Genomic DNA, 26,758 nt, shown 5'->3' with positions numbered 1-26,758 from the left:
GCAGGGAGTTTGGGCTAGCGGTGGAGTGCTGACCTAGCATGCATGAAGCCCTGGGTTCAATTTCCCAAAACCACATACACAGTAACAGCTGGAAGTAGTGATGTGGCTCAAGTGGGAGAGTAAAATATTCAAAGACAGTGCTTAGGCCCTGAGTTCCAGCCCCAACACTGGCAAAAAGAAAAAAACATTATATGTTATATTTATATGTTATGCATGATATTAAGCATATTTATATATTATATACAATATGTACAATTTTCTCATGTTCCAGTTCATACCTCTTTGATTAAAATAATTGTATTATGAAATTTGGATTTAAATAATACTCTTACAGACAGAAAAAACTTAGACATTTTCTTTTCTCTCTATTCCATTTCATTGGTTTTATATTTAAGCTAAGACTTGATAAACCGATTCCACAAAGCAGAACCCTAAAATATATATTGGCCTCCGCAGGAGCCAAGGGCTCACATTGAAGAATCCTAGCTGCCCTGGAGGCTGAGATTCAGAGGATTGTAATCAAAACCAATACAGGAAGTAAAGCCTGTGAGACAGTCTCCAAAATAAGCATCAAAAACCAACTGGAAGTGTGGCTCCAATGGTAGAGCACTAGAAGAATGAGCAAACTTGAAGAGTAAGTTTAATCTCACTAGAAGCAAGTGAAAAAAAGACCTGCTATATTATAAGTGTTTAATAAAGTTAATTATACTTGTTAGATAATATGCAGAGTTTTCCAGGAACCACACAGACACATAGGTACAGAGAACAAAAGAAAGTTAATTGCCACTAAAGGGTCCCAGCAAGACCCCTATGTCTAGGGTAACCTATATACCCTGTGGAGTTTAGGGGGCAGAGAGAAGGTGGAGATCCTGGAGTGGAAGTGAGGACTAGGGGCTTCATCATTGGTGGACTAGGATTTAAGGCTGCTGTCCAAATGTTAGGTAAGGGGCTCAGCAGATGCTCAACCTGAAGGTCACTGTAGGGGATCCTGTAGCCTTATATGGTTTATAGCCTCCCAGAGGAGTGTCAGCCCAAAGTCTAGGGGTGTGAGCTAGCTATTTACTGCCATAATCACAGAGCATGGTGTTGCTTGTGCAGGGCACACTAACCTTATAGGGAAAAAAGCAGGGAGAAGGGGCCTTGAGCCACCACTGATTATTTCCAGCTTTGACCAAATGGACCTGGGAAGGGTTATGCTAAGCTACAAGCTAAGCTGTGGGAGAGGCGGTCCCTGGGTCTACACTATCAATACTTAAGGAATTTCTTTGTTTTAGGAAAAATAAAGTAGGTACAAGGAAATATATCTGTAAATGTGAAACTTTAACAATAAATTCATTGTAAAAAGTATCGAGGATGGCAGGAAAGAAATTTTACCATTCACAGTTTGTGCTCTATACCACTTGAGTCACAGGGCCATTCACAGTTTTCTGGTGGTTAATCATTGATAGTGTTGTAAGGAAACTCAGTTGTGAGAAGCAGAGAAACCATCACTTCAAAGGCCAAACTATGAGTCTTTCTTCAGCAGTCCTAGGGCTTGAACTCAGGGCCTGAGCACTGTCCTTAGGCTTTCTCAAGGCTAAAGGCCTTTTACTTGAGCCAAAGCACCACTTCTAGCTTTTTCTATGTATGTGGAATGTAGGAGTGGAACCCGGGTCTTTGTGCATGGTAGGCAATCACTCTATCACTAGAAAGCCGGAGGACTACTATGTTTTTTTTTCATTGTATGTTTTTGGCTCCTTTATTTTATTTCATTTTATTTTATTTTATTTCTGGGTCCTCTATTGTTGGGGGCTGAGTAACGCCGTGTCTAATAACTTTCTGCTGAGGCTTGAAGTAGGGATAAAACACGTGGACCTCTTTGTCCTGTGCATCTTGTATACTGATAGGCTCCCTCACCCAATAGAAGGAGGAGGGATTTAGGGAAGAAAGAGAGAGGGAGATCTTCCTGCCTTGATGAAGCTGCATGGCGTCTCTGTTTGTGCTCTGGGGTAAAAAGGCTGGGTGTGGGAGGACAGTGGGCCCCTTCCTCTCGCGGCTTGGCCTGGTTGGGGTGTGTTTTTCCCCATCCCCCTACTAGTAGAGAGGGACTGGGGACGAAGGACCCCGACATACTGGCGCCCAACAAGGGGCACGAAAGGGATACAAAAGAGGCATGAAAGGGCATGAGAGTGCTTAAAAAGAAAAATCAAAAACTTTTCCCAAACCTAAGGAAAAGACTGAAAAACCAGAGAAACCTGAAAAAACCCATAAAAAGGCAACCCAAAAAGAAGCTACAGCTAAAAATAAATAAATAAATAAATAAATAATTTTAACAGATTATTCCCAGATCACCTCCGAATCGCGGGTCACTTCGGGCATGGTAGGGAGTAACCTCGCGGGAGTCTCTGGCCAGAGCAGTGTAAGGGCGAGGATATTTTAGAATAGAACCGAGATGGGTTCAGACTGGAATGACCGCAAATGTGTGTATGAAAGGTAACCGTGAATGTGTGTATGAAAGGGAACGAATGTGTGTAAAGAGGTTTTAGAATAGAACCGAATGGGTTCAGACTGGAACGACCGCGAATGTGTGTGTGAAAGGAGTTTTGATAAAAAATAAAATAAAAACAAAAGCTGGAATAATGGGTTCAGATGTTTCTAAGAACTGAATGGTTAGAGTTATAAAAGATATACTTAAAGCTAATGGTACCGCAGTAAAAGAAACCACGGTTGAGACTTATGTGGATATGATAGCAAAAGTCCTTGGTTTTTAAAGGAAGGACTTCTTAATGTGCCGCAATGGGATTTACATAAATTAGATTTGGAGAAAGCACTGAAACAGGGAGACCTCCCCCGAGGAACATTTCCTATGTGGCAACTTATTCGGGAATGCTTACTTTCGTCCAAAGAACCAGTTAAAAAACAGGTGAAAAGAAGTGCAGAGATGCTTGAAGGAATATTCGAGAGAGAATCGAGTAAGCAGGAGGAGGAAGAATTAAGTGGTAGTGATTTAGAAAGCCTGTGCTCAGGTGCGTAATTACAAAATAAGGAGCCGCTGCCCATAGTTCAGCCATCTGCGCCTCCGTGGGAGGAGCCAACAGCCAGCCTCACCCAATCCATCTCCTTAGAAACGGCACGTAGAAATGCTGCGGCCGGTTTCCCACAAAGAAATATTGAGATGCTTACAGGTGAGGGTCAGTATGCCGCGTTAGAGGCCCAGCTTCAGTATGAACAAGGAACACATGCACAGATTGCTACTGCAGCTATAGAGCATGGAAGACCTTACAAGGTTCTGGTGATTTACAAGGTAATATCTCAAAGGTTCTTCAGGGACCTAACGAGCCGTATGCAGATTTCGTAGATAGACTCATTCAAACAGCCACTCGTGTCTTTGGCGATGCTGACACTGTGATGCCATTAATACTTCAGCTGGCATTTGAAAATGCAAACAATGGTGTCTAGCTGCCATGAGACCATGGAAAGGGAAAAAGGATTTATCCATTTACATAAAAGTCTGCAGAGACATTAATGATGCAGTGGTTACAGGAGAAGGGGTAAACATTGGGCAAATAAGTGTAGACCTGTCACTGATATTGATGAGAACCTGGTAAATAGGCCCCAGTCAAAAAACTGAAGGCGGGGCCCTTTGCCTCGGGGCCCGCAAATGTACAGGGCTATGGAGATGCCAGTGCGCCATACTCCGGGTATAATCCAGACCATTCCTCGTCACAATCCTTTCTTTCCATTGACTCCCTCTTCCGAGGAACCTCAGGCAGTGCAGTATTGGACCTCTGCTCCACCTCCCGACTCGTATTAACACCTGAGATGGGAGTTCAATTAATTCCTTCAGGGGTGTCAGGACCTCTCCCTCCAGATTCAGTAGGCTTACTTCTTAGATGTGGTTCACCTATTCTTTCTGGCCTTCATATCTTTCCAGGGGTTATAGATCGTGATTATACAGGTGAAATTAAAATTATGGTGAGTTCTCCCTGTGGTATCTCGGTCATCAGTCCAGGAGATAGAATAGCACAATTAATCTTATTTCCAGGTATGCATATGCCTCAAAACAGAGAATCCAAGGGATTTGGGTCAACTGGGAAAGAACAAATGGTTTGTTCGGCGCAGGATTGTTCAAAAAGGCCTCTGCTCAAATTACTTGTGCAAGGAATGACCATTGAGGGTCTCCTTGATACTGGGGCAGACATATCCATTATCAGTGCTCAACATTGGCCTAAGCAATGGCCTCTTCAGAAGGCTGATTGCACATTGAGAGGGTTAGGATTTTCACAAAGTCCTGATCGGAGTGCTCAAGTTTTATACTGGCAGGATGAGGAGGGACATAAAGGCACTTTCCAGCCTTATGTGTTGGCATCATTGCCTATCACGTTATGGGGCAGAGATATATTACAGCAAATGGGAGTACATGTGACCACAGAACCTGTCAAGGAAGACAAAGAATCCTGGATGGTAAAACCTGAATCAGGATATTACCCAGGTAAGAGGGCTTGGAAAATGATGCATAAAAAGGGTTACCTGGAAGGGAAAGGTCTAGGAAAACATCTTCAAGGAAATCCTCAGCCTTTGTTTATAACCCCCAAAAAAGACCGCTGTGGAGTTGGTTATCCTTTTTATTAAGGGCCACTGTGAAATCACCGTTATCTGACAATCCTATTTGGGTCCCTCAGTGGCCCTTGTCAAAGAAAAAACTCCAAGCGGCCCAAAAGTTAGTACAAGAACAATTGCAAGCTGGCCACATTGAGCCCTCTACTTCTCCTTGGAATTCCCCTATTTTTAATATATTTTTATTGTAATTAATAAAAGGGTTACATGATATTTGCCAGATAGAAGGTGCATTAATTCACATACATTGATACCCTTTCACATGTCTTGGTACCCTTTACCCTCCCCCCCAAACCACCCCCCGTCTTGGTTTTCCCCCCTTCCCTATCAAATTTCAAATAACCAAATACAAATGAATTCAATATATCAGATAACAAAGTGAGGTACTGTAACAATATGAGATACCCAAGGGACAGCAAAGGAGATGAGAGATAACATAGTATATTAAGGACAACAATCATTCGTTATATGGCTTTTGTTTCAGTATCCTGGAGGTCCTTTCAATTAGCTTCATATTATATGGCCTTATGTATCAAGGTTTTGCTCTATTGCAGATCTCTGCTAGTAGAGCCCAAGGTTTCTACTGATTATGACAAATGAGGGAAACTGTTGAGCCTAAGTTCCTTTGAGTCTGGCTTATTTCACTTAATATGATTTTTTCTAAGTCTTTCCATTTCCTAACAAATGGTTCAATGTTGTTTTTTCTGACAGCAGCATAGAATTCCATTGTGTACAAATACCACAACTTGTTGATCCACTCATCAACTGAGGGACATCTGGGTTGGTTCCATATCTTTGCTATGGTGAATAATGCTGCAATGAACATTGTTGTGCTAGTGGATTTAGTATGCCCTTGTTTCTGGATGGTTGGGTAAATGCCAATTGGTGGAATTGTTGGGTTATAGGGGAGTTCTATGTTTAGCCTTTTGAGGCACTGCCATACTGCTTTCCATAGTGGTTGAATGAGTTTGCACTCCCACCAACAGTGTAGTAGTGATCCCTCCTGGCCACATCCCCTCCAGCATCTGTTATTATTCGTTTACCTGATCCTGGCCATTCTAACTGGAGTTTTCAGTGTGTCAGCTTTTGCCTCCAGGTCTTTGATCCATTTGGAGTTAATTCTAGTGCATGGTGACAAAGAAGGATCCAACTTTACTTGTCTGCAGGTGCTTAACCAGTTCTGCCAGCAAAACTTGTTGAAGAGGCTGTCTTTCTTCCATTCTATTTTTTTGGCTCCCTTGTCAAAGATTAGGTGGCATAGGTCTGTGGTGTAATATCTGGGTCCTCAGTTCTATTCCATTGGTCTTCAGGCCTGTTCTTGTGCCAGTACCAAGCTGTTTTGATAATTATAGCCCTGTAGTAGAGTCTAAAGTTTGGAATTGAAATTCCTCCAGCACTGTTCTTTCTGCTAAGAAGTGTTTTTGCTATATGGGGTCTTTTATTATTCCATATGAAATTTTGAATTGCCTCTTCTATTTCTTTAAAGAATGCCATTGGGATATTGATGGGTATTGCGTTGAATTTGTAGATAGCCCTTGGCAAGATTGTCATTTTCACAATGTTGATTCTTCCAATCCAGGAGCATGGGAGGTTTTTTCCATTTCCTTAGTTCTGCTTTAATTTCCTTTTTTAGGGTTTTAAAGTTTTCATCAAAAGGTCCTTTACATTCTTAGTTAAGCTAATTCCTAGGTACTTTATTTTCTTTGAGGCTATTGTGAAAGGAGTTGCTTTCCTGGTTATTGTTTCGTTCCTCTCACTGTTGGCGTAAAGGAAGGCAGTTGATTTTTGAGGGTTAATTTTATAGCCTGCTACCCTCCCAAAATTTTGAATCAGCTCAAGGAGCTTGGGAGTAGAGTCTATAGGATTCTTTAAATGCAGAATCATGTCATCTGCAAAGAGGGATAGTTTTATTTCCTCTTTCCCTACTTGGATCCCCTTTATGCTTGCTTCTTGCCTTATTGTACTGGCTAGGAATTCTAATACTATGTTAAAGAGGAGTAAATTCCCCTATTTTCGTAATAGAAAAGAAATCTGGAAAATGGAGACTTCTTCATGATTTGAGGGTTATTAATAATTCTATGCAACTTATGGGTTCCACGCAACCTGGCCTCCCTAATCCTGTAGCTATTCCAAAGGGATATCAAATTATTACTATTGATATTAAGGATTGCTTTTTTCTATTCCATTACATCCTAAGGATGTTCCAAGGTTTGCTTTTTCAGTACCCACTATAAATAATGAAAGTCCTTGTCAAAGATTTCAATGGAAAGTCCTCCCTCAGGGTATGGCTAACAGCCCTACAATCTGCCAGGTGTATATGGATGCAGCTATTAAGCCCCTTAGAGAAAGTTATCCTGATGTAATACTAATACATTATATGGATATTTTATTAGCATATCCTAATTTAAATTTACTTTTACAACTTTTTGGCTTAATGTCATATGTTAAAGAGTCATGGACTCCATATAGCTGAGGAAAAGGTACAATCAGGTTCTTCCATTTTGTATTTGGGATATCAAATTATGGATACATGTATTAAGCCGCAGAAAATTCAGATTGCTAAAGATAAATTGATTACCTTAAATGATTTTCAACATCTCTTAAGGGATATTAGCTTTGGTACTCTACAGTATGTGCATGTGTCCATTGATACCTATTCTGGATTCATATTTGCTTCCTCTCATACTGGAGAAAAGGTTAAGGATGTCATATCTCACATGCTGCATGCATGTGCACCCATGGGGATGCCTAAAAGTATAAAAACAGATAATGGTCCAGCATATACATCTGCTTCCTTTGCTCGGTTTTGTACAACTTTAAATATTGTTCATAAAACAGCTATTCCTTATAATCCTCAAGGACAAGGGATAGTAGAGCGTGCACATCAGACATTAAAATTATTACTTTTAAAACAGAAAGGGGGAGATTGAAAGACTCCTAAGGATAGACTTGCTACAGCTCTTTTTACTTTAAACTTTCTAACTCGATGCTGAAGGACGTTCTGCAGGAGATAGACATTTTAATCCTTCTAGAAGTCATAAACCTTTAGTATTGTGGAAAGATATTCTCTCTGGAAACTGGAAAGGACCAGACCCTGTTCCCATGTGGGGTTGAGGAAGTGTTTGTGTTTTCCCACAGGATGCTGACAGTCCCATTTGGGTGTCGGAGAGACTGATACATCAGACAGTGGCGACTGCTCGGAAGCATGTCGGTCAAGATGAAGACTTTTTTTTATTGTAATTAATAAAAGAGTTACATGATATTTGCCAGATAGAAGGTGCATTAATTCACATACAGTGGTACCCTTTCACATGTCTTGGTACCCATTACCCTCCCCCCCACCCCCCCACTCCCCGTCTTGGTTTTCCCCCCTTCCCTATCAAATTTCAAATAATCAAATACAAATGAATTCAATATATCAGATTACAAAGTGAGATACTGTAACAATATGAGATACCCAAGGGACAGCAAAAGAGATGAGAGGTAACATAGTACATCAAGGACAACAATCATTCGTTATATGGCTTTTGTTAAGATGAAGACTCTTCTATGAGTGCGGTTCCCCAAGTGAATCCGCGCGGCAATGATGATCCTATCATTGTCGCTGAGGATCACGCTAGTGGGACCTGAAGAGTCTTGGCCACTTCCTCTAACCAATACTTCAGTATTTCTAATTCTTCTATTGCTTTGCTATGATAGAATTTGCTTGTGTGATAGTCTTTGTTTTTCTATTGGTTTCAGTCTCTATTAATAATGTTCTAGTTAATGTTGGAATGCTTCCCTGTTTTCTCTGGCTATTGTAGTCAGAGCCCCTCAGTATATACCAGTGCCTGTACAGGCGGAGGAGAATGCTTTCCCACTCATCAGTAAAAAAGACTTTGGTATTTTCCTGACCGTGGTGGTGGCCATTGCCACATCTGCAGATGCCGTTACTGCTGCGAGGATTGCCCTTGCCACTGCAGTTTCTACAGAGAATGATTTGAATACTGCGTTGTAGATCTCAGAAACCATTGATTAGCATGTGAAAATTGGAATTGTTATGCTTGATCAATGAATTATTTATTGTAAGAACACTTGAATATTCTAGAGCAGATGATAAGCACCTTTTGTATAGCTGCTTGTTCCAGATTTTGCTTGATGGAACTGCCATATAACATTTTCAGTTGATGATACATAAGGCCATATAGTATGAAGCTAATTGAAAGGACCTCCAGGATATTGAAACAAAAGCCATATAATGAATGATTGTTGTCCTTAATGTAGTATGTTGTCTCTCATCTCCTTTGCTGTCCCTTGGGTATCTCATATTGTTACAGTATCTCACTTTGTTATCTGATATATTGAATTTATTTGTATTTGGTTATTTGAAATTTGATAGGGAAGGGGGGAAAACCAAGATGGGGGGAGGGTGGTGGCGGGGAGGGTAATGGGTACCAAGACATGTGAAAGGGTATCACTGTATGTGAATTAATGCACCTTCTATCTGGCAAATATCATGTAACCCTTTTATTAATTACAATAAAAAATATAATAAAAAACATTTTCAGTTGAGCAATTAATCTGTCTAATGTTTAGTTTGACAACTTGATAATTTCTCTATGTACACAAGTAATTGTTGCTAATCAGATATATGCTGAACTTTAAATGATTGCTTATCTTTACTAGAGACTGTTTTAGGACTTGATCAAAGATGGGCAGGATTGATTAGTTTGGATTTGTTTTTATGCGCTATAATTGTAATATGTCTAATATTGCTTGCCTAAAATAATACAAAGTCAACGCAGAAAGTGAATGCTAATGTGACAGGCGTTTGCTCCCATGGAAATAGGTGCATCCCCTCAAGTCTGGTTCGCTTAAATAGATGGCTGGTAGTCAAAGACAGGAAAGTCCCAGCTATTAGCCTATCGACCTAAGACAGGAGCCAAGTAAAAAGGACTTGGTGATCCCATGAGGGGTAAGAAGACTAATGATCTTGGAGACACCTAAGGCAGGCACAGCCGATCTAATATGGTGGTAGCCCCACATATCCTAAGTTTTGTCTTTTTTAAGATAAAAACGGGGGAGATGTTGGGGGCCGAGTAACGTCGTGTCTAATAATTTTCTGCTGAGGCTTGTAGGGATAAAACACGTGGACCTCTTTGTCCTGTCCATCTTGTATACTGATAGGCTTCCTCACCCAATATAAGGAGGAAGGATTTAGGGAATAAAGAAAGAGAAAGATCTTCCTGCCTTGATGAAGCTGCGTGGCTTCTCTGTTCCTGCTCTGGGGTAAGAAGGCTGGGTGCGGGAGGAGAGTGGGCCCCTTCCTCTCGCGGCTTGGCTTGGTTGGGGTGTGTTTTTCCCCATCCCCCTACTAGTAGAGGGGGACAGAGGACGAAGGACCCCGACACTCTATTCTGTTCCATTGGTCTTTAGCTCTATTTTTGAGCCAATACCCGGCTGTTTTTGTTATGTTGGCTGCATAGTAGAACTTAATTTCTTTCTTTAGACCTCTACAGTTTTCACTGAGTAGATCCTATACATAATTGACAAGGTTAATTCCTAGATATTTTACTCTCTCTGAGACTATTGCAAATGGGCTACTTTTCTTGACTTCCCTTTGGCATCTTCCTGGTAGTATCTCTGATCTTATTGATTTGAGTCTCCTTTTTTCATTAATCTTGCAAGAGTTCTGCCACGTTTATTATTTCAAAATACCAGCTTTTAAAATTTTTTTGTATATAATCTTTTCTTTAATTTCTTGCTGGGCATGGTGACTCACGTCTGTAATCATTAGCTACTCAGGAGGCTGAGATCTGTGGATTGAGGTTCAAAGCCAGCCCAGGTACTACAAATCTATGAGACTTTGATCTCCAATTAATCACCAGAAAACCGGAAGTGGTGATGAGGCTCAATGGTTAGGGTGGAAGCCTTGAGCTGAAGATCTCAGGGATAACGCCCAGGCCCACAGTTTTAATCCCATGACAGAAAAAAATAATTTTTTCTTAATTTCTGCCCTAACCTTTTTTTATCGCTCTCCATCTAGTAGCTTTGATTTTAATTTTTTCTTGTTTTTCTAGCTGTTCTAATTGGATTATGAAATTATTTGCTTGGTCTGCTTCTGTTTTCCTTATATGTGTCCTTACAACTATGAACTTTCCCCTCAGCACTGCTTTTACTATATCCCAGAGATTCAATTAGGATATATTTTCATTGACATGTAAGAATGTTCTAATACCTTCTTTAATTTGTTTTGTGACCCAGCCGTTATTTAGCAGTGTGTTGTTCAACCTCCATGTATTTTGAGTAATTCCTGCAGTATGCTTTTTTGTTAAGAACTGTGGTTGATTCCACTATGATAGGATAGGATGCAAGGGATTATGTCAATCCTCTTGTATTTGCTTAGATTCTCTGTGTGAACTATATGATTTATTTTGGAGAATGACCCATGTGCTACTGAGAATAATGTACTGAGTTGTTTGTTATTGGGTGGAAGACTCTGCAGTATCTGTTAAGTCCATTTGGGTTATGGTGTCATTTAGTTCAGAGGCTTCTTTGCTTATCCTCTGTTTAGGTGACCTGTCCATTGGTGAAAGTGGGGTATTGAAGCTTACCATTACTATTGTGTTTGTGTCTGTCTTGTTCTGTAAGTCTGAGAGTGTTTGGTTAATGTATTTAGGTCCTCCATTGTTTGCTGCATATTACTTGATGACTGTGATTTCCTCTTCATGGATTGTTCCTTTTATTGTCATGTAATTACATTTTTCGCCTTTTTCATTTTAGTGAGTTTATTTTATCAGATTCCACTACACTGTCTACTCCTGCCTTTTTTTTTGCCTGTCCCTAGCTTGAGTTCAGAGTGTGAACACTGTGCTTGGATCTTCTCAAGGCTAGAGTTCTACCCCTTGAGCCAGAGCACCAGTTCTGGCTTCTATCTTTGTGGGATGGATCTCTTGGAGACAACAAATAGATGAAATGCTTTTTCTGATCCAATCTGCCGTTCTTTTTCTTTTGATTGGAGAGGGGAGTCTGTTAATGTTTAGAGTTGTAGAGAACTGTGTAATGTTTCTTTCTTTCCTGTGTTTTGCTTCTTTCCTTTTCCTGTTCTTACTAAATTGATCTTCTAGTGACTTCTATCTGATGTGGTTCCATCTGATGTGGTTCCCTGATTTTAATAATTTTCTTCAGATTGTATTTCTCTTTCCAGTACTTTTTTGTAGTTCTGGCTTAGTGCCCATGTATTTCTTTAATCTTTGTTGATCATGAAAGATTTAGTCTCACCATCAAATTGGGTTGGCAGTTGTTCATCTTCAGAGCTGGGATGGTACCTTTCTCAACTCTCCTCGCAGTAAGAGTTTGTATGGAAAAGTACCCAGTGATTCTGAATCTTTTTTTCATTTAATATAGCTCCTTCTTTAATTCTGAAGCATTTAAAATCAGTTCCTTGCTACTCTGGTCTAATGATTTTACTATGATGTATCTAAAAGTGTTTCTTCTAGGATCCTGTGTACTAGGTTTTCTATATGCTTCTGCTATGAGGGTGAGATTTTCTCTCTTAACACTGGGGAAATTTTCTGTAATAATCTTTATTGAATGAATGTTGCATCCCTCTATTATGGTACTTCTCCACTCAATGATTCCAGTTATACGTGCATTTGATTCTAGGCTTTGCCTGCCAATTCTTGGACCTCCCTTTGATCATTTCTGAGTGGTGTTTTTTGTTTTGTTTTGTTTTGTTATTTTTACTATCTCTATGACTTTCTGCTCCACCTCCTCTGATTTATCTTTTACTCCTGATATTCTCTTTCCCATCTCACTTATTCTGTTTCATATTATTTCCATTGTGACTTGCACTGAGGAAATTGACATGTTTATGGTTCTTATATGGTCCGCAGTGTGTTAATTTCATCTTTTAACAATGCATCTACTGTGTATTTTTCTCTACACCTCTTTAAGTCTTGGATTTCCATTGTAATCTTTTTTTGTGCTCTTGAAATTGCTTTTGTATCTCTCCTTTTATTTCTTTGGTCAATGCTGTCCTCATATCTCTAATGGCTCTTTTATTTTCTTTCTTTCTTTCTTTTTTTGTTTTTTGCGAGTCCTGTAGCTTGATCTCAGGGCCTGAGTGTTGTCCTTGGGCTTTCTCAAAGCTAGCACTCTACCACTTCAGCCACAACACCACTTCTGGCTTTTTCTATGTATTTGGAGTGCTGAGGAATCGAACCCTAGTCTTCGTGCATGCTAGGCAAGCACTCTTACCACTAGGCCAAACTCCTAGCCCCTCTAATGGTTCTTTTGTCTTCCATTTCCTCTTCACTCCCGCTGGACTTCTCTTCCTGATTGATGTTGGCTTTTGGGTTTGCTTGCTATCTTGACTGCCCATGGATCTTGTAATCTCTCTTGGTGATCTACCTATTTAGGTTCAAGAAATATAAGGACTGGGGCCCAAGCTCTGCCTATTGGTATCCAACAGGTTGCAGCCTTTGCTTGACCTAGGCTTGTGCCTGCTGGGTGGCCTAACCCTATGGCTAATGTGCTTTGTCCCTTGGCAGCTCCTGGTAGTGGGGGAGCTCTTCCAGCAGCTGGAGAAAGCACACTATTCCCAGCTCCAGTTAAGGGCCAGAAGCCTAGGCAGCTTGAGTTCCCACTTGTGATGCACTTGATGGCATATCCCAGTGGGTAGAGGATACTCCTCCAGTTGCCAGAGCTTCTGTGTGATTCATGGCTTCACCTGGACCTGTGGGTCAGGCTGTTTGAATTCCCAACCACAGCCAGTTGGCTTGGGTGTTTCCAGTGTGTGGGGCATGCTCCATCGGCCTGGTTCCATGGAGACTGCTGGAGCTTGCTGGAGTTTCCTGGTATCAGTAGGACCAGTGGCCAAGGTGCTTAGAATTCCCACCATGAGCAAGTTGGCTTGGGAAGTGCCAGTGGGTGGTATGCTCCTCTACCGGGCTGCTGTGGTGCACTGGTGTTTTTCAGTTTCAGTAGGGTTGGTGGCCCAGGTGGTTTGAAATCCCATGTAGAGGAGAGCTGGTTTTGGAGGTGTCAGCAGGTATGGCACACTCCACTGGCTGCTGGGGCACACAGAGCTTTGCAGGGTGGATCTTTGCAAGGGCATGGGTTCTAGTCCTTGCTTTCCCTCCTGGTAGTCCATACTGTGGGGAATTCTGGGTCCTGTGGCCTTCCAGGCCACCAGGTGTTGTGTGGGGTGTGAGGAAGCATTCTGTCTGCTTTGGCCTCCACAAATGTGCTGTTCCTTCTGGGGTGGGAGTGGGAAGGGCCCAGGTCAAGCTCTTTAGCTCACTGCCAGCTCTGTTTCCCGTGGGCGTTGGGGGAGGTTCTGCAGACTGGTACTCACTGATTCTGGGCCTGGTTAATGGCTTCCAGTGATGCTGTGGCAGATTTCTGTACCTATGATCTGGAGATTCCTGATTGCCAGACTGGTGCCATACTGTGTTGTGCTGATTGTGGACTGAGCAGTGTGGAAGTGGGAATTCTCCAGGTCTGGTTTCAGGGTTACTTTGGTCCCTGTCTCTGTCTGTGCTGTCCAGGTCTGGCATGGTGAGAATTTCCTCTGTTTGGGTTCTGTGTTCCACTGATGTTTCTAAAGTCCAAGGTGACAGCAGGCTGCTTTCATAGCTTAGCAATGGTGAGCTAGGGCAGAGGGAAGGGGTATTTGCAATTCACTCTTTGGATGTGCAGATTCTGAGGGTTGTTTTTTTTTTTCTCTTGTACTTCATTCCTTTGATTTTTGTGCTTGATAGAATTTTACTGTCTGTTTCTTAGAAGAACTGCATGTTGGAACCCCAACTCTTTTTGCTTGGAGAAAGTTAGGGAATTTCCCTCCTTTTCCAGCACCATCTTGAATATGCACCTGATTTTGAAGACAACATTTTGCTTTTTCTTCTCCTGAAGTCTGAGTTCACATAGAAAACGTTTACACTGTAATGAACATTTTTCTATATGCAAAAATTACAAGCACTTGCTGTGTGTCCCAAAATCCAAACTTTACATATAAGGAATCTGAGTATCTTTCTAAAATTGCAATCAAGTTACTTCACAGACTAACATTTTTAGGAAACTTGTTCAATCGAATTACCTCTGACTGATGGAGAGATTTTTTTTTTAAATCGGGCAAGGGACTTGAACTCTGGAACTGGGTGTTGTCCCTGAGCTTTTCAGATCAAGGTTACCACCCTACCCCTTGAGTCATAGCACCACTTCCAGTTTTCTGGTCATTAACTGGGGACAGGAGTCTCACGGACTTTAATGTCTGGGTTGGTTTTGAACCGCAGTCCTCAGATATCAACCTCCTCAGTAGCTAGGATTACAGGTGTTGTGCCCAGATTTTGGGGTCCCTAAAGACCACCAAGGAGCCAAATCCGATGTAAGAGCATGAGAATCTTTATTGCAAGCTCGAGCCTAAACTCACAGCCAACACCGACACAGCAGGTCTGAGTTGAGAGAGTACCGACCTCCTGTTGTACAATGTTTTTATAGGGTTAGCTCAAAGGGTTGATGTATTATGAATTGATTGGCTAGTGTTAGAGAATACGTGTGCAGTTCACGCTTAGGGGATACATGCCAACCTGCAGGGCAGCTGGAGGACAGCTGGTCAGGATATCTCAATGGTTATTTTATCCTAGGGCCTCAAATCACTGAGAGTAGTCTGTAATTTATTACTTTCTTTGAAACTACTATCTCTGCTGGTTCAGAGTCAGTTCAGAGTGACCTTCTGGTGGGGCCTGCTTAAAAATAACTTTTTACTGAAGTTCATCGAACTTCAAAATTAATTTAGGCTTTCCAGTGTGAGCCACTGTGTCTGGCCTTGATGAAGAGATTTTTTAAGACATAGATATTTGACACTAAATTGTGAAACGCAAGAAGGTATGTACAGTGATGGACAGTTCTGTCTGCATTCTTTATTCTCCATTTGAATTCTGAGATCCCATCCCCTGAGCTTTGGTCATGAGAATCTGCAAAACAAGATGGTCTAGGGCAGAGACCTGAGACTGACATCCCAGGATTGTAAGTGACTGGAACTATGTGATGGAGGTCATGGCCATTAACAGACCCCAGTAGAGCTGTGCAGGCTGCCAGGTAGAGGTGGTCCCTAACTGACCCCATGTGGGAGGGACTGCCTAGGAGAGGTTCAGATGCAACTGTCAGTGGGCCTTTAGCATTCTGCCTGCATCACAAAATTCTGGCCACACCTCCAATTTTTCATGTTGCTCTGACCAATGGGATACAAGAATTGAGGTCCCACCCACATTCCATGCTGCCCAGTAACAGCAGGATTCCCTCTATTAGCTCACACCACTACAGGAGTTGAGGGATGTAGAGGTGGTGAGTGGTGAGTGAGCGAATCGAGGTGACATTGCAGATAGCATTGGAGGTAGATAGAGTTACTGGTGATTGTGAGAAGTGAGTGGAGTTTAGAGCCTGGGAATGTGGCCGCCCCACCTTCGCCGTCCCAGTGCTGGGATGTCTGAGCAGACGAGAAGAAAAAAGGTAGCTGCAGGAAGGAAAATACTGCAGGAATACCAGCAGAGAAATCATCCTGATAGACCTGCAGCATCCAAGAACAAGAAGAACACTAGAGAGGGAGGTAAACCCAAGACAAACACCTCTGGAGACTGTCCTGTACTCAAGGGGGCAGCCCAAGACCACGCACACCTTGAGCCTCCCCCTCCAATGGGCACTGTCACATCTGCCAGCGGGAAGGGGGTCACAGGTCATAGTCACACCGAGGACCTGGAAAGGCAATGCCAGCACCTGGTGCTTGCCCTGGACTCCAGCACCACACACATCCAGCAGCTGTATAGAGACATCCAACAACTGAACCAGGAGAAGGAATCCCTGCAAGATCAACAGAGGGAGGAGAACCAGAAGATGGCCTGTGTGCAGGAAGCCCTGAGAGCAGAGCTGGAGCAGCACAAGCTGTGCATACACATGCTGAGCTCAGAGAAATGGGATTTGCAGTCTGCCCTGGCCCACATGCAGCAGGTGACCAGTGAAAGAGCATTGGCGCAGGAGAGTCTCACCAGCCGCCTGCAGGCTGCAGAGCAGCGCGTGGCAGAGCTAGAGATGACCTCGTCTGCAGACTGCACCAAGCAGATGGAGGCCGAGCAGAACAACATAGAACTCCTGAAAGCCCTGAACCATGTGAAGCTGCAGCTCCAGGCAAAGGCCAGATTCTGTGAAGACCTGGAGGACGAGAACACAGTGCTGCAGGAGAGGCTGGAAGAGCTCCTGACCGAGAAGGCCGCCATGAAGATCCAAGTGCACGAGGGCCAGCAGGCACTAGAGGAGCGGGCAGCATTGGAAAGTCAACTCAACCACATGAGAGACATGGTGAGAGCATTGCAGCTGGAGAGAGACACCTTTGCAGAGGACCTGAGGGTGGAGAGGTGCACGGGGCAGGAGAAGGTCCAGCAGCTGGCAGAACAGGTGAGCCAGCTGAGAGAGGAGAAGGAGCAGGGGCTGGGGCAGGTTGGGGAGCTGGAGAGCAGGCTGGTGGAGCTGAGAAAGCAGCTGTCAGAGCTGCAGCCCCCGCCGTCCCCCGCAGGCCCATGTGAGGCTGAGCAGCAACTGCAGGCCCAGGCCCTGCAGTGGCAGCAGGAGCTCAAGAACGTGGAGGAGCAGCTTCACATGCAGGTGGAGGAGAACCAGAGCCTCAGTCTCCAGTACCTGGAGCAGCAGCAGCGGCTGTGGATCCTGGAGAAGAAGGCTGAGGAGTGGGATCAGCACGCTGAGGATCGGCGCAAGATCCTGGAGACGATGGAAAAGGAGCACGAGACCATGAGATGCACCCTGGTGCTCAACCGAGAGCTCAAGGAACAGCTGGGCCAGCTGCAGGATGCCTTGCAGAGGCTGAGCGCTGAGAAGGGGGAGCTGGCCAGCCTCCTGCACTCAGAGCAGCAGGAGAAGACAACCCTGCAGGAGAAGCTGGCCAAGCTGGAGGAGAAGTTGAGGGAAGACAGAGAGATGGTTGCGTTGCAGAGCCAAGTGGCTGAGGAGCTGCAGCATCTGCGTGACAAGAACCTGGCCCAGATGCAGGAGGTCATAGCCACTCGGGAACAGCACAGGGCCTCCAGCCAGCAGCTGAGCTCTGAGAAGGAGGCCCTGCAGCAGCACCTGCTGAGGCAGACCCACCTGCTGGAGCAGCTGCAGCAGGAGCAGGTGCAGAGCAAGATGCTGGCCCAGATGGAGAGGGACAAGTTCCAGGACACTCTGCAGTGCCTGGAAGCCACCAGACATGAGAATGCGCATCTTCGGGCCCAGCTGAGCTCCCTGGCTTTTCCCAGGGAAGGAGGAGGCCTGCGCAGAGAAGAAGACAAGGGTGAGGAGGCGACTGCCCCCGATGGGACTGTGCCCGAGCACGTGGACAACCCCCAAAGCATGTGTGATTTTTACGAGGAAGCACTGTCCATTGCAGAGTGCAAGAAGGCGAGGCTCTGCAGGCAGCTGCAGAAGCAGCAGGCCCGCTGTGGTTGCCTGAGTCAGCTGGCAGCCCAGTGGCAGAGAAACCTGGAGGGCCAGGCCCTCTTCCCCAAGCGCTGGATCCATGGCTTGTTTGGGAAGAGGAAGGAGGAAGCGCAGGCGCCCAAGAAGCTGAAGATCTGCTTCCACGAAGACCTGGCTGCCCAGGTGGATGGCCAGAGTGCAATGGATGACCTCCAGTGTTGCTGCAGCCAGCTGGCACAGCAGGTGAGCGCCCTGGAAGAGACCATCGTTTCCTACAAAGAGCAGATGGGAGTCCTGGAGAAGCTGAGTCAGGAGAAAGATGAGTGTGTGAGCCAGCTGTCCCAGGAGAAGAGGAAGAAGAGGAAGGAGCTGCAGGAGCTGCTGCTGTGCCTTGCAGGGGAGGGCACAGAGTGCCAGGACAAGATGCTGGCAGCCTCCCAGGCCCCTGATGCCCAGACCCCCTCACAGCCCTTGGGGTCCCTGAGGATGGAAGTCAGGGAGGTGCAGCAAGAGTTAGAAGGCGTGTGTTTTGAAGAAAACTTGGAGCCTGTCCCTGAAGAGGCTGGGGTGCCTGGACCCCGGGAAAACCCCACTACAGAGCCTCCTGTGCAGCTGCTGCCTGCTGTGCAAGCCCATGGAGACCCCGCAGGCTTGAGCCAAGAGTCCTGCCTCCCTTTCTTCTATAAGGCTGAAGCAAAGGATGTGTTTGACATAATCACCATCTAAAGACTGGAGTACTAGAAAAGATATTTTGGGCTTGAGATTTTAATTATAATGGAGTGGTGGGAAAAGGCATGGTAACTGCAGGTCAAACAGAGCAGAGGCTGGTGGGAGTTGTCCATATCAAGGCAGGTCTTAAAATTTGATGGGTTACAGGGAAGGGGTCTAGGTCAGGATTATTACAAGGGTTCAATCCTTTACAAAGATAGCTGGGAGCAATGACCTCACTTTATATCAATATTGGATAGCACTGATAGTAATTATTTAATGGAATAGTTTATAATATGGTAATATTGATTTCACACCATGATATTATCTTTTTTACTTAAAACTTTTACATTGCAGTATTGTATACATGATATTAATCATTTCATGTTATGTGTTGTCACACCCATTGCATAGTCAACCACATTTTCAAAATATACTATGCTGTCTTCCACAATAAGAAATTTTCTTGTTTGAAAAATAAAATCCCACAATGTGGATATTGAGATGAGAAAATAGTAAAAACTGTAGAAAATAAGAAAAGGTTTGTAATGCTAATTATTTGAAAAAAACAAAGAAAAATTGTGAATTTAACAACGAGATATGCTGGAATTGTAAAATCCCGAATTGCAAAGTACCAAATTGTAATCCTAAAGGAATACAGAATTATAGACGATCCATAGAATATCACATATCTCAATTCTTTCAGCAAAACATACTGTAATATGTTCATTATTATTTCTTGAATAAATACTAACACTTATTTCTCTTGTTGTTTTAAAATTTTCTGATTTAAGGTAGAAGAAAATTGAATGTTAAAGTATAGAATCTCTTATGGGTTGCAAAGTTTGTTTTTGGATCATGTAGTCGTGTTTCCTGCTTCATTACACTAAAAGTTATCTGAATAAATAAGTTCCTGTAAGAGTTTTATTCAAATTACACTTACAATGGAATAAAACTTATCAGAATTATTTGTTGTAGTTCTTTGCAAGTTTCCAGTTAGTCACAACATTCTGCTGAAGCTGTTTTAAAACCACCCCATCCTGCTTTTTTTGGTTTGTATTTGTAGGGAAACCTTGCTGAATTTTGTCTGGTTGAGATAAAACTTAGGAAAACTAAACATTTTTTATTTTTGTCAGTGGTGGGGCTTGAACTCTGGGCTTTGGTGCTGTCCTTGTGCTCTTCAGCTCAACATAAGCCACAGTGCCACTTTTGGTTTTCTGGAGATAAGAGTCTCATGGACTTCCGTGCCCAGGCTGGCTTTGATCCAAGATCCTCAGATCTCAGCCTCCTGAGTAGCTAGGATTACAGGTATGAGCCACTGGCACCTGGCTTAATCGATTTTTTTCTTCTTTTTTTCCATTCCTTGGCTTGAGCTCAGGGCCTGAGCACTGTCTGTGGGCTTTCTCAAGGCTGGAGCTCTACCACTTAAGCCACAGCCCCACTTTTGCCTTTTTCTATGTATGTAGTACCAAGGAATCAAACACGGGTATTTGTGCATGCTAGGCAAGCAGTGTACCACTAGGCCAAACTCTCAGCCCCAATCATTTAATTTTTGTGTGGAAATACTTGAGCCTTGACCTCCTTAGGCTTTTTCGGTAAGGACTGGTACTCTGCCACTTGATCCTTGCCTCTACTTCCAACTTTTTGCTGGTTTATTGGAGGTAAGAGTCTCTTGAAGATGCCATGCCATGTGTCTCCATGTTTGTGTCCTGTGTCCTGTCTCCTGGCTACTCTCTAGTCACCATAGTGTCCCAATTCAGCTCTCCATCGAAGCTGAACTGGCTTTTTGGTATTATGTTTGTTGTTTCTGTCATCTCTGGGCTGTTTCCTAAGTATACTGAGTGTGTTTTCTGGTTTTCTGGCTGCTCGCTTTTGAGACACAAGTCTGCTATGTAGTCTCTGGCCTTTTAATAAAGACTCCAACCACAAAGACTCAAACCTGGAGAAAAAAAATAAAAAGAGGAGAAGCAATAGGGACCCAGACTAGCTCTCTCCCACACACAAAAAAAAAGGCTCTTGAATTTTCTACCAGGGCTGAGTTTGAACTGAGATCCTGAAATTTCAACCTCCTGAATTTTCAGGGTTATTAGCATGAGTCACTGGCTCCTGGCAATGGAAAACCAGTATTCTTATAAGTAGCACACAAAAGAATGAAGAAATACTTCTAAGTTAAAAATAATTTTAGCAAGATGCCTTTGTCTCACATCTGTAACTCTAGCTTCTCAGGAGGCTGAAATCTGAGGGCTAGGGTAGAAAATCAGCCAATTCTGGAAAGTCAGTGAGACTTTATTTGCAGTCAGTCACCAAAAAGCCAGAAGTAGAGCTGTGGCTCAAGTGGTAGAAGCTAGGCTTCAGAAAAAAAGTTCTGGGACATTACCCAGTCCATGAGTTCAAGCCCCATGAGATGTGTACGCGCGCGCGCGCACACACACACACACACACACCCATATACTCTAAAACAATCTTTTAAAAGATATTCATGTGTATATATACAACAGATATATATTTTTTAAGTCTTCACTTTTAGGTGACCCTAAGCTAAGAAAATGCAAAATATCAATCCTAGTGGTCAGACCTACACTGATCAATTGTTTTCAGGAATTTCACGAGCAAACTGAGCTTTGCCCAAAGCTGTAGTTTTGTTATGTATATGAGGTGAGTGGAGCCAATCCATTTTTCCTATCCAGGCAGGATCAGCTAGCTGGGCATGGCTGTCACCTGAAGGGAAAAAATCCCTCCTGCACAGATCATCTTGGTTGATTCTAGCTGCTTACATTCCAGATCCTGAGTCTAGGAATTCCCTGTTAGATCCATCCACAGGTTCCTATATGGCAAAGAATGAGACATGGTGAAAGATAAGAAAGATGATGCATTTCATGACTTTTCCTGGACCCCAAGGTGATGGTAAAGTGACTGAAGCAGGGAAGGCTCAGATCCAAAATCACACATACAAAGGCATGGCACTGGTGGTCTGCTTTGACTTTACTCACTGCCCAGCAGAAGCATCTAGGAGCTTGCACTTACATATGCTTTCCACACCTTGTCAGATTCACCCCCTGCCTCAGGCCGGCCAGGTTCTTCCTCTCACATGGGTGAGGGAGGGATTTCCTCAGCTCACCAGTTTCCACCTAAATCACAGGTCTCTGAGGTCCTGTCATGAGAAATATTTCAGGTGTGTCACAGCAGAGTATCACCAAGCCAGAGTTGTATCAGGGATTTCTTTTAGTAAAGCAGGGTTGACATAGTGAGAAAAAAAGCATTTCCTACTCCCACTGCAGGAAATGAGAGATAAGCAGTCATTAATGCAGCTATTTTCTGTTCTTTCTGAGGGGATGGGAAGCACACATTGTCAGGTCCTCTACAAACGCTAACCAGTAGACAGCAGTGCTGGGTGGCCTGGGTGGCTGCTGCCCCTTCTTCTGTACTAGAGAGCCTGGGCCTGCCTGATCCACAGGGCCAGCAGGTGAGCTTTAGGGCTCCTTCTACCAGGTGTGCTCCCCACCTGTCAGTATGGAGGAGTGGCAGGGTTTTCCATGCCAAAGGAGAGAGCATCTGAAAGGAGCCAAGGTAGTAGGGAAGCTAGACTGATTTTCAGTTCTTTCTTCTTTCCAACTTTGGATATTTTTAGGATCATATTTTTTCATCCCCTCCTCTATCTACATTGGTTATTTAATGACCATCTAAATGGAAAACATCTTCTATACATTTATGACTTTTTAGTTACCTTATGTGGGACTAAAGCAAGTTTTTGTAATTGAAGAAGGGAGAAATCACTACCCAATTCTGAGAAGAAAAAGAAAAAGCTTCACACAACTTTTTTTTTGGGGGGGGGGGTGGGAGCCTGAGCACTGTCCCTGAGCTCTTCAGCTCAAGGCTAGCACTCTACCACTTTGAGCCACAGTGCCACTTTTATTTGTGATAGAGTCTCACAAACTTTCATGCCCAGGCTGGCTTTGAACTGTGATCTTCAGATCTCAGCCTCCTGAGTGGGTGTGTGTGGTGGCATGAGCCACCAGCTCTCAGCTTCTTTTTGTCTTCATGTAATCATTTATCTGACATCTGTTTTCTTACTGCATTCTCAACTAGCAGATAGGCAGAATACATTAATTAATTATTTTGTGGAACAGTCCTGGAAACTGAACCTAAGCCTTGTGCGGTGTCCTTGAGCTTTTGTTGCGCACAAGGCAAGAATTTCAACATTTGAGCCACAGCTCTACTTAGGGTCTTTCTGTACTTTATTGGAGGTAAGTTTCACAGTTTCCTGCCCAGGCTGGATTTGAAGTAATTTCCTTCCATCAGCCGCCTGAGCAGCTAGGATTTCAGGCATGGGCCCCAGGCACTCAGATGACACAATTTTGATGTATTTTCTAGGTTGGTGTATTCTGGCGAAGATTAAGAACCTCCTTAAAACCCTACCAAGTAACCTTGAACTGAAGAGCTCAGGGACAGTGCCCAGGGCGAGTTCAAGCCCCATCACACACACACACACACACACACACACACACACACACAAACCTGCCAAGACCATCCACAGAATCATAGGTTAACTTCAGCTCTGTCTGATGTTTTTTTAAGGAATAGAAAGAAAAGTTTTCCTTAATAATAAATTCTTTAAGCAGAATATGAACTACAAGAGGATAATTATGATTACTAGTGATTTTGTTACATAAAAATCTGCATTTTATGTCATTTAAAAATTATTCTAGACTTCATAATATTCCTTGTAAAACATATCTGCTCAGTGGTTGTTTCAAAATCAAAACATTGCGTATATGCTTAACTAGACTTTGTAAAAAAAAAACACTGAACGTAAGGGAAGCTTCTTTAATAGCTTCAAGTGTGGCATGAACAATAATGTGAAGCTGTTTTGAAACAACTGAGTTCTGCTAAATGTAGTTTTAAAGACTATGTTTATGCAAAGGGTGTGTGTGTGTGTGTGTGTGTGTATGCATGTCTGTGCATGTGTTTATGAGCGTATTTTTGTGTGCTGGTACTGGTGTTTGATATCAAAGCTTTGTGGACCTCCTTGGCTATTTTGTTCAATGCTGACACTCTACCACTTCAGTCACATTTCTACTTGCATAGGCAATAGGGTTGTATTGCTTAGCTTTTGTTTGGTGCCAGTCCTGGGATCAAATTTGGCATGGGTGGTGTCACCAGTCTATATGGGGCACTGAGAGCTGAGGAACAATGATTGTGATGCACAGACTATAACTATAGAGAAACTTGCTATGTCCATACATATATATTGGTAGTCCTGAAGTTTTAACTCATACCTCTTGTTTGATAGGCAGGTGTACTACCAGGGATACCTGTGGCCCTTGTTGCTCTAGTTATTTTTCAGACGGGGTCTCATGCTTTTGCACAGGTTGGCCTGGACCATAAGCCTTCTACCTATCTCACAAGTGCATGCCACCACATTCACCTGTTTTCTTCTTATATAGTTATTGTTTATTGCTCAAAAGCTGAAGGAAAGCACTCATTAATCCCACTCCACCATTCACATGGCATGGGATATGCAGAGGCATTCTAGATTGATGCCTTATCCCTGAGTCATTCGAAAATGTTAGGAACATTCAGCTCAAAAATAGATGACAGCTCACCAAAATTCTCTCCTGTCTATTATTTCTGATCATCACATTGTCTACAGCAGCAAATCCATAACACGCCAGATAGCTGCCTGCGGTGTTTAGTTCACATGCATTTTTCTCCTGACAGTTTTCTAAATGTATCTACCCACTTCTTGACTTAAAATTAGTAGTCATCAAGATCTAAACTGAGGGGCCCTTCTTTAGCCTACTTGGAGGACGAAAAAGGCCACAGTTTGAAAATAACATGTATTTCCTTTCCTTTCTGATTTTATGTGTGTGTGCTGGCCCTGGGGTGGGGGCTCTACCTCTTGAATCATATCTCCACTACTTCTCGGCTTTTTGCTGAGTAATTGTAAATAAGACTTTCTCAGGTTTGTCTACTTAGGTTGGCTTTGAACCTAGGATTGAACCTGAGTAGGCAGGATTAAAGGCCTGAGTCACCAGTATCCAGTCTTCTTTTCAGATTTTAGAAGCACTGAACACATGAGTAAAGATAAATAAAATGACACTGGAGAAACTCAAGGAGGAAAAACAAAGAGCCCTTCCAGAGCAGAGTTGAGCCTGCTCTCCTGCTAGCACTGGTGGCTTGTGACGGGTGGCCAGTGTCCATACTGCACACAGACTGGCTTTAACCAACTCTGTTGTCCTCATCTTCCAAACAGGATAGAGAGAAAGCTCCTTACATGTTCCTTCTCCTGTATTTTTCAGTGTTCCCCAAGGCACATGTTTCAAAATGCTACCTATAGTGCAATGAAATAACTTGTCTACATGCCAATGAATTACTCAACTTCCTTTCCTTTCATTTACTTAGGTGTGTCTTAGCAGTGCATTTCTTGAAGCCATATATATGAGGGTGTGTACTTACTCATAGTATAAGTGCAAGGTCACCTTCATAGAAATCTTTGATGATGAATTATAAGGTAAAATCCCGAGATCCACCTTTTAATTTCCCACTTAATAGAATTTACACTTATTGAGTTACATTAGGATTCATTTAGCCAGGCACTGGTGGCTCATGCCTATCATTCTAGCTACTCCTGAGGCTGAGTTCTGAGGATCATGGTTCAAGCCCAGCCAAGGCAGAAAAATCTGTAGCACTTTTATCTCCAATTAACCAGCTAAAAGCAGGAAGTGGAACTGTGACTCAAGTGGTAGAGGTAGCAGCCTTGAGCAAAAAAACTAAGGCCCTGAATTCAAGCCCCAGTATTGACAGAAAAAAAGTAAGATGTATATATAATTATTTCCATATCTAGAATAAACAAATGACAATGGACTGAAATTTAGGTTCCCCCAAATTCACATACTGCAATTCTAAGCCCTAAGTACATGGTGTTCGGCAGTGGGGTCTTTGGGTGATCGCTTCTTAAGGGAAGTGGACAGGACTCATCTACTGATCAGGAGCCCAGAGAGTGGCTTCCCTGTCTTCCCTGTCAGGTCCAACAAAATGGAAGCTAGGAGACAGCACATTCTCACTGGGCGCTGCAGACTGGCACGTGACACCAGACCTGCCTATTCTCAGCCTGAAGGACCCTGGTGGTGGTGGTGGTGGTATGTGTGTGTGTGTGTGCGGTGTATGTGTGTGGCATGGGTGCCACACACCAATGCTAGGGCTTGATGCAAGGACCTGGGCTCTCTCCTTTGGCTTTTTCTCTTCAAAGCTGGTGCTTTACCTCTTGAGCCACTCCTCTACAAAAGCTTTTTGCTGGTTAATAATAAAAGTTTCCTGGACTTTCCTGTCAGGCTGGCTTTGAAGTGTGATTCTTAGATCTCAGTCTCCTGAACAGCTAAGATTACTTGAGTGAGTCACTAGTACCCAGCTTAAATGTCTGTATTTATAAACTTGCCAATCAATAGTAATTGGGGCTGGGTGCTGATGGCTCATGCCTATAATCCTAGCTACTCAGGAAGCTGAGGTCTGAGGATCACAATTTGAAGCCAGCCTGGGCAGGAAAGTCTGTGAGACTCTTCATTTAACAACCAGAAAACCAGGGCTAAAGCTGTGGCTCAAAGTGGTAGAGCACTAGCCTTGACCAAAAAAGGACAGGGACGGCACCCAGAACCTAGCTACATAGGAGGTTAAGATCTTTGAAATGAGCAAAACTCCAGAAGTGTAAGTGTTGCTCACGTGGTAGAGCACCAGCCTGGTGAGAAAATTCTAAGCAAAAGCAAAGGCTCTGAGTTTAAGCCTCAGTATCCCCACAGAAGGGAAAGAAAATTATTCCCATCTGGGAGCTAATGCCCTAGAATAGCCACATGGTGTCACTGTAGCTCAATGTGAGCTTTGAAGAAGAGAAGAGGTGATGCTCGCCTAGCAGATCACCAGAAAAGAAAAATGAGACAAAGAAACTTATAATGTACCTGAACATTTTTAAGATGACAGTATTTCTGGGTATTTTCTATTTTTCCTTTTTTTCTTT

At 43.3% G+C, this 26,758-nt stretch overlaps 1 protein-coding gene and 1 pseudogene across 1 annotated transcript in view; both read left to right on the top strand.

The window, feature by feature from the left end:
• Positions 1–26,758, top strand: part of Pkp2 (plakophilin 2) — a 108,859-nt gene that overhangs the window by 16,255 nt on the left and 65,846 nt on the right. The gene's annotated exons all lie outside the window — the stretch shown is intronic.
• Positions 15,991–18,768, top strand: LOC150066255 (golgin subfamily A member 2 pseudogene; annotated as a pseudogene).

The sequence above is a fragment of the Megascapheus bottae genome, chromosome 2 (genome assembly GCF_031878675.1).
Source record: "Megascapheus bottae isolate mThoBot1 chromosome 2, mThoBot2.hap1, whole genome shotgun sequence".
Lineage (NCBI taxonomy): Eukaryota > Metazoa > Chordata > Mammalia > Rodentia > Geomyidae > Megascapheus > Megascapheus bottae.
This window is presented reverse-complemented; position numbering and strand designations above follow the sequence as displayed.